The sequence below is a fragment of the Terrapene carolina genome, unplaced genomic scaffold (genome assembly GCF_002925995.2).
Source record: "Terrapene carolina triunguis isolate 2854851 unplaced genomic scaffold, T_m_triunguis-2.0 Scaffold194, whole genome shotgun sequence".
Lineage (NCBI taxonomy): Eukaryota > Metazoa > Chordata > Testudines > Emydidae > Terrapene > Terrapene triunguis.
The window spans coordinates 7,201,999-7,217,671 of record NW_020664545.1 but is presented as its reverse complement, the minus strand read 5'-3'; the positions used below and the strand labels follow the sequence as shown (position 1 = coordinate 7,217,671).

The 15,673-nt window shown below is 48.8% G+C and overlaps 1 protein-coding gene across 7 annotated transcripts in view; it reads right to left on the bottom strand.

Annotated features, from left to right (window-relative positions):
- Positions 1–15,673, bottom strand: part of PTPRS (protein tyrosine phosphatase receptor type S) — a 249,092-nt gene that overhangs the window by 185,175 nt on the left and 48,244 nt on the right. For 6 of the 7 annotated variants that reach the window (XM_026654903.2, XM_026654906.2, XM_026654905.2 and 3 more), the window contains exon 1: positions 8,630–8,790. The exons of the other annotated variant lie outside the window; for it this stretch is intronic. The gene's annotated coding sequence lies outside the window, so the exon portion shown is untranslated. Of the gene's footprint in view, positions 1–8,629; positions 8,791–15,673 lie in introns of those variants that run through there. 7 annotated transcript variants of the gene reach the window in all.

The following is a 15,673-nucleotide window of genomic DNA, read 5'->3' as shown; positions in this document are numbered from 1 at the left end:
TGGCAGGATATTGGATTTCACCAAGACTCTTCTTAGAGGCCCCATTTTAAGTCCCACTGCTACATAAACATTCCCCTTTGCACACACAGACCATAATGGTGGGTTGGGGGGTGGGGGGAGTTTCCAGTGGAAGGGGTTAAAAGCAAAGAAATGGGAGATTCCACTTTTATTGCCAGGGACTTGGTGCAAGTCTCCCACCCCAAAATCACTGAACAGGAGGGAGAGGAGAAAGTGGACTGAAAGATCTGCCCTTGGGGGAAGGCTCTGAAACAAAAGATCTGCTCACCCACTCCTCTACCAAAGGAACTAGGAGCAGTAGGAACCTAGCATCCATTCACCCCCTCCTGCTTGCAGCCGGGCTGTTTCCCTGTCTGGAATCCCTGGTCCATCTGTTAGCCGAAGGGAAGATGATGCACAAAACTACCCAGATCAGATGACAGGAGATTTGGAGGCTTTCTTCTTTCTTATTTAAGTAAGAGGATGAAGTTTTAATTTGAGCTCATCTCGGGGAAGGGAGAAGGTTACTGAATCCGGAGCGCGCGCGCGCGGCTGCATGGAGCAAATGAAGGAACAAGTGGTCCTAAAACTGGGGGGAACGAACTGAGATTACAAAGGGCTGGTTCCAAGCCTGAGCCGGTGGGGAGGGGCTGCCAGAAGAGGAGGGAATTGGCAACAGATTTGTTTTGATGGCCCCCCACCTCCTATGCACACAGTGAAAAAAGTGATGTTTTTAAGCGGGGGGGGGGGAAGGAAAGAGAGAGACTCACTTCTTGGGAAGTTTTTGCTTTTTCTTCCTCCCTTCCTGCTCCTTCACAGTGAATATAAAAGCTATCTGAATCCCAGCATTCTTTCTACCTGCAAGCAGCCCTGAAGTACTGCCCTCACTTCCCCCCTCCCCCCATCTCCCAAACTGCCCCACTCCATCAAATTCTCTAGAGTCAAAGGCCCTCCCGCCCCCCTCCCCAACCACCATAACCCTGGCACCAGATGTTCACTGACAAAGGGAGAGTGAGCTATAAAAAAAAAAAAGTAACCCCTCCACCTTCCGTATCCCAACTGGGGCCTCTGGCAAGAGAAATTCAAAGCACACACCAGACCCGGCTGTCAGCAAATTACTGTCCAACCAACTAACCTTCCCTCTGCTCCCAACCCCCCCAGCTAAAATACCCTAGCCGATCTCAGCAAGATGTATGGCCTTGCCATAAAGGGGCTGTGTCTCTCGCCAGAGGACACGCCAACAAAACCAAAACCACATCTGAGAGAGTGTCCCCTGTTTTACTCTTTGCTAAAATAGCCCAGCCGGAGTGGGGGGGGGGGCGGATTGGGACGGACAGAAGGCAGGAGTCACCGTCACCATTTAAAAAAAGACCAAGACATCTATGCCTTGTCCACATGAAACAGCCTTTAGCAATTACTTTGTTTAAACACTGCTGTTGCAAGCACTGCTTCCCAGAATCCTCCTGTGCCCTCCCCAAGAGGGTCTTGCTAGCCAAACCAGGCTACAGATTAGCCATCTGGATTATCTATACTTAAAAAAACAAAAAACACAGCCTGAAGACTAGCCTGCCACGTCTTTCTCCAGGGATTTATTTGTAGGGAGGGAAGCGAAAGAAAAATTTCCTCCCACCCTAAACATGTAATAATTTCCCCCAACACAACTATTTTCACTCTCCCCTTCACTCAATTTTTTTGGGGGGCGGGGTAGTCTTTTACATTCTCGTTTGCTGTATCAGGGCAGCATAGGTTTATCATGCCTGCAATGTTAAGACTTCTGGGAGGTTTATTCCCACACCCCCGTTCTGAGAATCCCACAAGTGTAATTGCTGGCTTTCTCCCCCACTCACAGCACAAAGGCCGGAGGAGCGATGCAGATGTATATTGTTTGCACACAACCCAAGAAGAGCATGTGTACAGAAGCCCCGTCTCAAATTAGTCCTGGAACATTACGGGGCTACACGGCCAGCCCAAGAGCAAAACTGAATGCCCTGCGGGAGAAAAGCGACAGCCCATTTATACCACTCATTATTTGTAACAATCTCCTAGGCTGGGTTTTGAAAAGGCTCCAGTGACGGTTTCCCTGATTTGTATGGGCAACACGTCACATGGCAAGTGCTTTCCCCTCCCACTTCCAACAGCATCACAACCGTACTGGAACAGATCCCTGGAAAAAGGAGATCTTCATTAGCCCTGTATTGGTAGTGAGGAATAGCCTTTCTATTCCCCAGGGGCAGCGGCCATACATGAAAATCCTCTCTCACCATTCGACGATGAAATCTCAAAGTGCCAGGCTCGGGGTAAGCGTGGACTGTCGTTTTCTCCATTACATGTGGGTTTAGTGCTTGTGTTACAGCACCGTTTTATTTATGGTATGACTTCTGTCAGTATAATGATTCTATATAAATTCCATATCCTGATTCCGTAACAATACTCTTTGCTATTATACTAATGGTCCCATCAGAATGGCACAGGCGCCATTATCAGAAAATCTGTTTGTAATAGAGAATCAATTGCAAGAGAGGCATTAAACCCAAATGAACTATTGAAAAATGATCAAAACAGGGGCTGGATCGGATTCTTTGGCTACAGTTACAGAGCAGCAAACAGCCCGTCTATCAGGTCAGACAGTTAAGGACATTTAACAGATCAGAAACAGGAGGGAAGTCACCCTACAGACTCAGGCACTGATCCTGAAACCCTAACTTGTGTGACTTATTTGAGTAAGGGCTATTCCTGCATGTCAAGGTTGCAGAATCCGGCCCTTGGTTTTTAAATGCTCCTATTACCATAGTAATCTGAACACCAATCAGCACGCAAGGAAACTCATGCACCCCTCATAAGCATGCCTGAAGAGCTTTGTAAATAAAAAGTCAGTTCCGAATAGTTTTCCTTAAAGCCTCCTTGCCATGAGTGTTCATACCTGTCCCAGCAAGTGAGCTTGTACCAAGCTAAGAAGTGAGTCACCATGCAAATGTCACAGGATGTATGGGCTTAGTGAAAATAATGGTATTGCATGGTTCTGTTTGATACATCTCCATACCTACATCAGCCAGGCTGCATTTACTGCTGTAACATCTCCCCGGTGCCTCTTGATTCAGAAGGTTTCATATATTGAAACAGTTATTATTACTCCTACAAAATACTTCTGGAAGAGCAGCTACTCCTTCAAAGCGAGCTTTTGACAGATGTTTTCCTATAGTCAGCATTTGAACAAACACAATGTCTTACACTCTCCAGAGCCCCTAATTTTACCAGTTCATTTTTCACATCCACAAACACAGCATGAAATAAATTCAAATGTAACAAGATTACACTCGCTTGCTGCCAAAGGACCTGGTGCAATCTCTCTGCTCAGTCCAACAGCAAAGCCCTGAGCAGAAATAAAACGTACCTGGTGTGTACAAAGTCTCTTCAGATACAGGGGCACAGGATGGCTCAGGGGAAGCAGGTAATGATAGAGCCTTTCATCTCTAGGCCACTGGTTAAAATCCACCCTAAAGTGAATAACGGCTACGACGTGATGGCTATACAAAGACCAACGTGACATGCACGGATGGCTTCAGTCTAGCTCCTAATGGACAGGTGTCAAACACACACACACACACACACACACACACACACAAAACCCATTCTTGCACTTGGCACCCTCTTTGGCTGTCTCAGCAGAAGCGCCAAGACCTGACTGGCTATGCAGCTCGAATTTTCTACCCTTATGCTACAGGGGAGTCCTTTGGATGGCAAGGCAGCATGGACAAGATGCACTGCTGCTGGCTGGCCTGCACTCACTCTACAGACATAGGCAAGATGCCAGAAGCACTGGACTAGAAATCAGAAGACCTGGGTTCTATACCTGACCCTGCCACCAACCTGCTGCGAGCTTCAGCTAGTCACTTTATCCTTCTGTGCCCACCTTTCATCTTGGCTCTTTTATAATACCTAGCTCTCACACAGTGCTTTCCATCAGACCTCAAAGCACTTTACAAAGAAGGCAAGAAACATCATCCCCATTTAACAGATGGAGAAACTGAGGCACTGAAAGAGTAAGTGACTTGCCCAAGGTCACCCAGCAAGCCAGTGGCAGAGCCAGAAACATAACCCTATTCCCGAATCTGTATCTGTGGTCTATCCGTAACCATACTCTTTGCTATTATATAGCACACTGCCTTTGGGGCAGGGACAGTTTTGATGCTCTGATCCTACCCTAAAAGAGGTCTCAATTTCCCAGGTTATTATTGTGACATTTCTAAACTAACTAGTCATACCATAGGAAGAAGAGGTAACTATAGGCAGAATTCTGGGATGGCCTCTACCAAACAGACTGGGAAGAGGAGAGGATTGGAACTCTCCGGGACTGAGGTTAAGAAACAGGATAACATATCATGTGATAAGGAGGGATTTATGTATATAATGCAACTATTGCCTTTCCAGGAAATGAGCAGGCAACTCCAACTGTATTTAACCATCCCCACTCTGAACCCTCCAAGAGTCTCTTCTGAGTTTTGGAACACCCAAAATGAGGCACTTCTTTCCCCACATGAATGCACAATACCGTCTTCTCTGGTCTGAGGGTAAATAGACTTAACTACTAGGGTGACCAGGTGTCCAGTTTTCGACCAGAACACCCGGTCGAAAAGGGACCCTGAAGGCTCCGGTCAACACCACTGACCGGGCCGTTAAAAGTCCGGTTGGCGGTGCTAAGGCAGGCTAGTCCCTACCTGTCCTGACACTGCGCTGCGCCCTGGAAGTGCCCAGCAGGTCTGGCTCCTAGGCAGGGGGACCAGGGGGTTCCATGCGCTGCCCGCGCCCCGGCTCCACACTCCCACTGTCTGGGAATTGGCCAATGGGGGCGGAGGGGGCTATGGGCGAGAGCGGTGTGTGGAGCCTCCTGGCCCCGGACCTGGACCTGCTCGCTGCTTCCAGGCACACACAGTGCAGCGCAGTGCCGTGCCAGGCCAGGCCAGGCCAGGCCAGGCCAGGCCAGGCCAGGCCAGGCCAGGCAGGCAGCCTGACTTAGCCCTCCTGCTGCACCGCTGACCAGGAGCTGCCTGAGGTAAGCCCACCCCACACACCCCCGCCCAACCTAAAGCACCCTCCCACACCCTTAACCCCTGATCCCTGGCCCCACCCCAGAGCCCTCACCCCCCCTGCACCCCAACCCCCTGCTTCAACCTGCAGCCCCCTCCCGCACTCCAAATCCCTCGGCCCCACTCCCCAGCCTGGAGCCTCCTCCTGCTCCCCAAACCTCTCACCCCCTCCTGCACCCCAACCCCCTGCAGCCCCCTCCCGCACGCCAAATCCCTTGGCCCCACCCCTCAGCCTAGAGCCCCCTCCTGCACCCCAAACTCCTCATCCCCAGCCCCAACGCAGAGCCCTCACCCCCTCCTGTACCCCAACTCCCTGCCCCAGCCTAGAGCCCCCTCCTACACCCTGAACCCTACCCTGGAGCCCGCACCCCCAGTTAGAGCCCTCACCCCAACTCCCTGCCCCAGTCCAGTGAAAATGAGTGAGGGTGGGGGAAAGCGAGCCACCGAGGGAGGGGAAAATGTAGTGCGCGGGGGCGGGGCCTCAGGGAAGGGGCGGGGCTAGGGTGTTCAGTTTTGTGCAACTGGAAAGTTGGCAACCCTATTAACTACTACAACAATCATTGCCTTGTGTCTCTACTGTGAAAGGAGGCTGTCTAGTGGTTACAGCAAGGGCCTGGGAATAGGGACTCCCTGATTCATTTCTACCTCCGTCTGGCAGTATGATCTCAAGCAAGTAACTTCATTGTTCTGTGTCTCAGTTTGCCTGTCTGTAAAATGGGGATAATGACACATTTCCTACCTGACAAAGATATGTTCATTAATATTTGTAAAAGTTCCTTCCCATTCCTGGATGGTCAATGTGAAAGAATTGTGAGTGGAACTGATTTTATTCCTGGGGGGAATAGACAGGAGAAAGGGAAGAGACACCCTCAAAACAGTGATCCCCTGCGCAGTTTCTGCTACATCACAGTTCAATCCAGCAAGGATTTAACCAGAACCACTGCAGTGTAAACAGAACCCCATTCACCTCCCCCAGAGACCTACGCACTAACGCCCAACACGTGTAAGGTTTATTTTAAATGCACAAATACTAGGTATCCTATACTAAAATGAATCTAAGGAAAAAACAATCACGAAGACACATTTTAAACAAGAAAATTAGCAGTTCAGTAAAGATTTCCCCCCCACACACTCCTCCTCTGGAACAAACCAAACAGCATCAGTTATAAATATCCACCTCGTAAAATTCTGGAACTGACAAGCACCTTCACAGACTGCATAACTGATTGTAAGTGGGTGGACGAAAGCATGCCTGATGTACATTAAACCAGTTAAAAAAGAAGCAAGATCACACAATGCAGGTGGTGGGCTATTTAGGGAAAGTCTCTTTTTTAGCATGCTACTATGATATTCTTAGGGATTTTATTCTCTAGCACGTGTGGTGATCTCAGTGCAGCCGAATTTGTGATTTGCCGGCTTCTAACTGGTATTTTCAGAAGAGAAAAGGAAAGTAAGCACGGACGTTACTTGGCAAAGTACAATCTAGAGAATTCTTTTTTTAAAAAAGTACCATAATGTTAATGTTTGAAAGTGCTTTTCATAAACAGTAACGATCTGCTTAATCTTTACATTTTCCCCCTTAACTGCAGGAGAGTTCTCAGACAGCGAACGATATAAATTTAAATTTAAGTTAGAGGAACACTTTAACGGCCCAGCTGCTGAGAATTCCAGTTGGAGTTTTGCTGTGAAAAGTTCCCTCTAACAGAAGGGTATTAATCCTTGCCGGAGTGGGAACTCCAGGGGGTTTCGAGGTGGGAGGGAGGAGAGGAGAGGAGAGGAGAGAGAAGATATAAATCATAAAGGGATGGAAAATGGCCACTTCTCTCTGAAAGTTTCCAACAAAGCTGCTCCCGTTCAACTTCACATTTCTAAAGTGAAGGGTTTTAGTCTATTCTACCTCTTGGTCGAAAAAAAGGATTACATTTTTGCAATGGAAATAGTGGTGTAATAGATGTAAATGCATCCAAGAAGCTCTATAAGCAGCAAAAAACCGGTTACATTTTATTGCAGCAGAATACAGAAACTGTACAAAAATTACACCTTGTAAATATGCACATTAGCCCTGTACATAAAAGAGACGGTATCAATCAAGTCCCAGTGCTATGCATGTCTTAACTGTGTATCGTGCCTTCATCTAGCCCGCCCTTTGTTCAGAAAAAAAAGAGGAAACCTCACGGAGGAGCTGGAGTGATTGGAAAAATAAGTAATAAAAAGGATGATTTGGAAAATGTCTATTTTTAAACAGAGGAAGCCGGTCCTTGGTACACTTTTATAAAGGGAAGAGAGGAGTTTTGCACAAAGCGGGGAAGCTTGACACAGTTTGTCATTTATTTGTCCCTTGTTTTGCAAATAAACGCACCAGTAAACGATTGGGCAGATTTAAAGGCGGCGGGGTGGGGGAGAATCAATGTGCCTTTAATGATTTCAAAATAATGCTGACCTACACAATTAATCTTCACTGCACAGAATCCCCCCCCCTTTCAATTAAACAACATCATCGATCCCCCAAAGCCCTAAGACAGAAAGGGAGGAAAAAAGTGAAATCTCTGTGTTATAATTTAGATGCCACTGAAATCTGCAAGCAGCAGCAAGCCAGTTCCCAGTCTGACCCCACACAAAACAAATCCACCTTTCCCTTAAAGTCTGGGAGCAGCTGGCTCAAGAAGGATTCTTTAACTTTATTTTTAAACCTTATATTTTGATACCAGATGCAATGTGCCAGACACAGACGGAGGGGTATTTACAGACGTGGGGGGAGGGGGAAGGGGGGGGATCTTTGCTGAAACACAATCAACCCACAGCAAATAAATGGGGGTGGAAAAAAAAACCCTTCATCTCCAGTTTAAAAGAGAGAGAGAGAGAAACACATACACAGAGACAGGCAGGATCAACCATAAAATTAAAGAAGGCAAGAGACGGATTAACGAGCAGCCCAAGGGAAGCTCTCTGAACTGTAACTGGCTCTGGATGTTCCCAAGCTGAAGAAGGGAATTATTCCCTTAAAAAGGAAACTCTGGACTGATGTTTTAAACTCAGCCACCAGAACGTAAAGTAACAAGTAGAATCTGTTCTGGGTCTAATCTAGCGCAGAGCCAGGGGAGAAGCCCTAGGGTTCCCGGTGGATTGGGGGTGGGGGGCAGAGGGGAAAGGGGGTTTCTATTTATCCTGCACCAGGAAAGCGACGGGGACTAGCTCCTAAATGGGCAGTTCCTGAGCTGAGCACCAGAAGGGTTAAAAGGAGAGGGGGGAATGTGGAGAGGGGAAAGGGGGCAGGCGACGGGGAAGGAAAGGAAGCGGTGGGGAAAAGGTAATGGGAGAAGTGAACTTGGCGTGGGGCGGGGGAGGAGGAATGGGGGAGCAGACCAGGGTGAAGGGGGCAGAGGATGGGAAGCGGGTGATGGGGGAAGAGGAGGACACGGAGCAGGGGCGAAGGGATGAAATGGGGGGAGCAGAGGATGGAGAACAGCCCCATGCAGGTCCCACAGACCCAGGGTGCCAGGAGCCACCCCCCACACACACTTCAGACCCAGTCGGGCTGCAGGACTCACCGTGTGGGCTGGAGCCTTCCCATCGGAGCCCCCGAGAGGGGCCCCCAGATGCAGCACTGGTGGCCAGAGGCAGCGGCTAGGGATCCATGAGGCGCCCGGTTCCCGTTAATCCAACCTGGGTTTGGAGGGGGGTAGGGGGTGACACCTCCTGCAGGGTCCAGAGCGAGACACGGGATGGGACGGGGGGAGGGGGGCAAAGACTGGGAGGAGCCAGGGGAGGGGCAGGGAGCAGCTGTGCAGGACAGGGTCTGTAGGGGAAAATCCATAAGGGACAGGGGAGGAGCGGGGCACAGATCCATGGGTAGGGGAGTTCCATGGGGGATGGGGTGTGGGAGGGGCAAGGAGGGGGGTGCAGATCCATAGGGGAGGGCATAGGTTCTGTAACTAGGGCTGCTGCGACACCCCCTAGCTTGAAGTGATTTCCATCATATGCAGGGTTTACGGTTTGGGTCAATGGCTCCCAGCACCCCCACTACTCACATTGTTCCAGCCCCCCTGGGGGAGGGAGAGCTGATCCATGGAGGCGGAGGGAGATCTATAGGGGAACGCGTGTGGGATGGGGGGGAGGAAGAAAATCCATAGTGGAAGGTCTTTGGGAAGAGGGGGAGGAGATCCATGGGGGGGATGGGTGTGGGGGGGAAAGGGAGAGTCCTTGGGGAAGGTGGGATGGGGGAGAGGGGGTACTTGAGCTGGCATGGCCCTGTAAGGGATAGGGATGGAGTTGGGGGAAGCCCCATAGAGGATGTGCTGCCTTGGCGGGAGGGGGGCAGGAGGGGCCTCCTGCCCACCCCCAAGGCATAGCAGCCAGTAACACATTTAGCTCCCCGGGGTAAATCTCTCTTCCATCCCATGAGTTTGGAGAGGCAGAGAAGGTTGGGATTTTGTTTTTGAGTGGGTGGGGAGCGGGGGATTTGTGCCTGGGCCCCAGCCTGGTCCAGCTGCAATGTAGCTAATAGAGACGGCTCATACATTTCCCTTTCCAAACCGGCTGCTAGCCTCACACCCCAGAAGGCAAGAACCGGGGCAAGGAGAGAAAGACACGCTCTGTGTTACTGTTTCTAGGGGCTTATTATTATAGAAAGTCTTCCAGCTTCCTTTTTTATTTGTTGCTTCCCCATCTTGGCAACTTCCAGCTGGAGAATCTCCGAGCCACCGGCAAACAGCTGAGCCTCACGTGCCCCCTCTGCAAGGCAGTTAATTATTCACTATTATACTGAAGGGAAACTGAGGCACAAAGACTGAACAACCTGCCAAGGGCGCACAGCACAGTCAATGGAGCAGCCAGCACTCGAACTCTGCTCTCCCTTCGTTCAGGCCCTGTCCCCACTAGAGAAAGAAGTGTGTTTTTTAAATACAGGTTAGCCAACACTGTTACAATCCTAGCAGAGGCCAAACAGACCAATAGGGCTGCAGCCAGTCACTGGTGCTTTAACCGCAGCGTCACACAGGTTTGCGCCGAGCTCGGTTCGACACTAAGCTGCCGGTATCTTCTCTGCACTAGCACTGCCACTGGTGGAGCTGAACTGTGGATAGCAACAATGAGAAACCTTGGTACAAGAGGATACTGCGGACACAGCCCATGACATCCAGGGCCCAGGAAGGCTGGAAGGGGAATGACTGCAGGATAATCGCCGCTACAAATTTCGACAAGACGAAACATAAATAAACCAAACATCAATTTTTTTTGCTACTGTGGAGGCAAACTTTATCGGACTATGAAAGGCCTGGGGATTTTTTAAAACCCATTTGTTATTTATGAAGCACCATAGGTGTGCAAGGCTCTTTACAGGCATAAAAAAAGCGATGATAATCCGTGGCCTGAGGACTTTATAGTCTAAATAAGACATAACGCAGCACGGGCTGACAAACAAAAGACTACAGCAGGGGATCTGGGACAAGAGAGGGCTTCTGCAGAGAAAGACCATGATATGCTTATTGTTACCTACGTGTGTTAAAGTTAATCTGAAATCCCATAGAGATGCTACGCTTGGCTTGAGGGTGGAAGCAAATCGTTGTGTATTCGCGGTTTTAATGACTAGAAAAATCAAAAAAGGAATCCTACAAAAAGTGGACACATGGACAAGTGGCTAAGGAAGGGCACAAAAGAGTAGCACAAGCACACAGGGACAAAATCAGAAAGGCCTAGACACAAAATGAGTTACCCCTTTGCAAGGGACACAACAGGCACCAGGAAGAGGTTATTTAAATAGGAGTAAGAGAAAGATGAAGGAAAGGGTAGGTTGTCTACTTAGCAGGGAAAGAAAGCTAATGACTGATGACATCAAGAAGGCAGAGGTGCCTCATGCCTATTTTGCTTCAGTTTTTACAAAGGCGGATGGTGACCAGATACTCAACAAAATTAATACTGATAACGTGGGGGAGGGGAGGGAACCCCAAACCAGGAAAGAACAGATGAAAGAATATTGATAAAAGTTCGATGTATTCAAGTCAGCAGGGTCTGATGAAATTCAGCCGATGGTACTTAAGGAACCAGCTGAAGCAATCTCGGAATCATTAGCAATGATCATCGAGGGCGCATGAGTTCCCAGAGGACTGGAAAAGGGCACAAAAATAGTGCTGGATTTTAAAAACAGGGAACAAAGAAGACCTGGGGAATTATAAACCAGCCTGCCTACCCTCGAGATCTGGAAAGATACTGGGGAAAGTTATTAAACAACCCATTTGTAAGCCCCTAGAGGATAACAGGGTTCTAAGGAATAGCCAACGTGTATTTGTCAAGAATAACCAAACCAACCTAATTTCCTTTGTTGACAGGGTTACTGGCCTAGTAGATGGTGTGAAGCAGTAGATGGGATATCTCTTTATTTTAGTAAGGCTTCGGCACAGTCCCACATACCATTCTCATAAGGAAACTAGAGAAATGTGGTCTAGATAAAATTACTATCAGGTGGGTGAACAACTGAGTAAAAGATTGTTCTCAAAGAATAGTTACCAGCAGGGCCGACGAGAGGGGGGGGAAGCCGGTACAAATTACCGGGGCCCGGCGGTCCGGAAGGGGGCCCAGGGCCTGGCTTCCCCCCCCCCTTGGCGGCCCTGGTTATCAATGGTTCACTATCAAACTGGTGGAGATGTTTCTAGTGGGACCCTGCAGGGGCCAGTCCTGGGTCCGATACTATTCAATATCTTCATTCATGACTTGGATAATGGAGAGAGTCTGCTTATAAAAATCTGTGGATGACACCAAGCTGGGAGGGGTAACAAGCACTTTGGAGGACAGGATTAGAATTAAAACAACCTTGACACATCAAGGAATTGGACTGAAATCAACAAGATGAAATTCAATAAAGACAAGTGCAAAGTACCACATTTAGGAAGGAAAAAAATCAAATGCACAACTACAAAATTAGGAATAACTGGCTAGGTGATAGTACCGCGGAAAGGGATCTGGGGTTACAGCAGATCACAAATTGAATACGAGCCAACACTGTGATGCAGTTGCGAAAAAGGCTAATATTCTGGGGTGTATTAACAGGAGTGCCAAATATAAGACACAGGAGGTAATTATCCTGCTCTACTCAGCTGGAGTAGTGTGTCCAATTCTGGTTGCCACTCTAAGAAAGATGTGGATAAATTGGAGAGAGAGTCCAGAGGAGAGCAACAAAAATGATAAAAAGGTTTGGAAAACGCGACCTATGAGGAAAGTTAAAAAGCAGGCATATTTAGTCTTTAGAAAAGAAGACTGAAGGGGTCCTGGTAACAATCTTCCAATACACTAAGGACTGTTAAGAGGACAGTGGTCAATTGTTCTGTGGCACTCTGAGTAGGTTTCCCAGGCCTGAAAAAGAACTCTGTGTAAGCTCAAAAGCTTCTTTCTCACCCCCAACAGAAATTGGTCCAATAAAAAAATATCTCCCCCACCTTTGTCTCTCTAATTATTCTCCATGTCCACTGACGGTAGGACAAATAGGAATTGGCTTAATCCGCAGCAAAGGAGCAACATTCTAACTTTAAGAGTAGTTAAATACTGTAACAGGCTTCCAAGGGAGGTTGTGGACTCCCCGTCACTGGAGATTTTCAAGACCAGGTTGGACAAACCCGTCAGGATTGATCAAGGTTTACTTGGTCCTGCCTCGGCGCAGGGGGCTGGACTTGATGACCACTTGAGGTCCCTTCCAGCCCGCAAAAAGGAACACCCCTGGCTCCCCCCAGCCCCATCCCAGACTTTGATTTCACTATTTCTTGATGGATCCGAGTTTAAAAATCTTGGTCATTTGGAAATTCTGCAAGCTGAAGACCGGCGTAGTCCCTGGGCTCAGAGGTTCTCTTGGCAAGCCTGTGTGTATATATACAAGGCAGGCAATGTGGAAGGGCTGCATGTGCCTTAGCGTTGAGTATTTAGGGAAAGGGAGGAGCAGGGAATAAGGGAGGTCACATTCATATTTAAGAAAAAAAAAAAAAAATAAAGTCACCCAAGCAGACTCCCTTGATGTGTGCACCCCAGCGGATGTGGAGGAGGGAATGTAGGAGTGGGAGCAGGGAGGAGAAGATGCTTAGGAGATGCGAAGGGGGATCCTGATTGAAAACAGATGGGATTTTCCATGCCAACCTGACATCCGATACCAAGAGAGGCGGGGCAGAATTTCCCGTTCAGAGAACCTTGGCAGCCAATCAACCGTCAGAGGGGAAAAAAATTGTTTGGTTTAAAATCCCCACTCTCTCACACTGCCTGGGGTTGATGGGAAGCAGGGTTTCTGGCAGCAGACAGGCCTGCAGTTTGGTGGCGTTGTTTTTAAAACTTTGAAATGTTTCATTTGATCATTAAGAATCCAACAGCCAATGGATCTGCTCCGTGGTGCTGGCCCAAAGCCCAGCCAGCCAGTTAATACCTGACTTAGGGGCAGCTCCATAGGTATTTAGCACCCACAAAGGTCCTTAGACACTCGCACAGAGAAGTGAGAGAAAGCTGTGTTTTTTTCTAACCACACGCACCCTCCCCCAAAAGAATCCGGAGTAAAGCTAACGCTAAATGTAAATGGGGGATTTTGCAAGAAGGGGTGACAATGGGGTTGCATCCAGGGGCTTGCCAGAGGGGTGATACCAAACTTAGGGAATCCGCAAAACAAGGGTGGCAGGATTTTGCAGAAGGAAGAATAAGGCAAGACAGCGGGGTGGGTTAACAAGGCCTAGTTGTCTTTTCTAGCTCTGACTGCTACCGTCTCGCACTAAAAAGTGCAAGGAGCACAATTAAGAGTGGCGCACGAGCGCCTACAAAGCCCAAAGAGGGTGTTGCCAACGCACACTAGTTGTGATCACCAAGGTAGAAAAGCTGGTTACCTACAAGCACGATAGCTGGAGCGACAAACAGAGAGAGCTGATCCCCGTATGCCCGAAGTGTGCACATGCCAGGACAAAGAGGACAAGTGTTCAACCATGAAGGAGTGAGGGTGAAACAGCTGAAGCCTGAGCACGTGAACACTCGTAGACAGAGCATGTATACACAATCCTTGCACGCATCTAGTGATGGGCAATTATCCTCCCCGCGGCCCAGTGGACACCACCAGGGACAACTGAAAACTCCCTCTCCGGTTTTTCAGCCCACGGCTGAGGCAGGGGCATCTGCCTCCCTCGTGGGTTTCGCAGTTCCTTTAAAAACCAGAAACAAAAAATTAAGAGCGCAGGCCTGACCGCATACTTTCCAGGGGCTCTGGGAGACCAGCTCCCTGCAAGCCCTGTAACACACACTCTTTTCATTCAGGGATTTAAATACCCAATTGTGTCTGTTTTCAGCGCATTCATTTTTAGCATTTTAATGATATGGACCCCAGCTCTTGCCTTCCTTGGGATTGGCCGCAGCCTTTTTCACTCTTCACCAAATGAGATTGGGAGGAAAGAGGGGTTAGCAAGAGGTCAAACATTTATTCTAAACCAAGTGTTTTTCCAGCAGGCAGGGGGTCCTGCAAGAGACAAAGACAAAGCGGTCAGTCAGTTTCTCTGCCTGCAAGCGCTACACCTTCCACTCAAGGGCTTTCCAGAGGCTGGAGCGGAGATTTGCAGTGCATCTTAGCAAACCAGTTTACACGGGGTAAAAGATCGCTTCCAGAACGGGGCATCAGCAAGAGAAGCTACAATCACCACCCCAGATGGGTTGCTGCCTCCATCTCTCTCCCTATAGCGGAGTGAACCAGGCTGGTCTCAGAAGAGAGTTTTCTTACAGCTGTCCACCCTTTGCAACTGGAACTTTCCCTGGGCATTGTCAACAGCATCCAGTTGCAGCCAGGCAGAAGACACCATCTGCAAGTGGTATCTAGAGATGAGCTAGGATTAATGCGGAGAACAGACTCCGGCTAAATCAATGCCCTTGTTATCCCAACACAGGCACAAACCTGCTTCCTTCTCCTCCAAACCTCCTCCCGTAGAAAGGTAAATACGTCTACCTGCCTCAGACGCCCACCATGGAGCCGAAGTGTAAGCTTAAAAGCTATATATGAATGTGATGAGTGTTCGAGTCCCTCCCTTCCATCCCCCTGCCCCTGGAGCCTGTCAGGACAACACTGGTTTTTCCACTGAAAAGCTCACAAAGACATTTCAGGCATGTTAGAGCACAACTCAAAGACTCTACCAGGAACTACAAGGAACCTTATAAGACAAAGGACCAAGCAGGGGAAAAATATCCTCTCTCCTGCCACCAAAGAAATCCGTAACCCTTCCCCACTCTTGGGGAAATCCCACGCCCCGGCTTTCCCCTCCGGTAAACTCTGACCCCACCAAGGAAGGTTTATAAGGGTTAACATGGCTTTATTCATATCCCACCAAACAGATCACAAGCTCAGCCAGTGTAAATCCATGTAGCTCCATTGACTTCAGTGACTAGTGTAAACGGGCGTAGCTTTAATGGAGCTCCACAGATTCCTATCAGCTGATGGCTCAACGTGTCCTTTTAATATTTAAAACCCATACAGCAAGCTCTAGCACTTAACACACCTTCTAAGGGCCCTGGTCCTGCAAGCTGCCTCAGACGGACAGATCCCTACCCTTGTGCGGAGCATTGCTGGAGCCTCCGGGGGGCTCCAGGTGGGTAGAGGG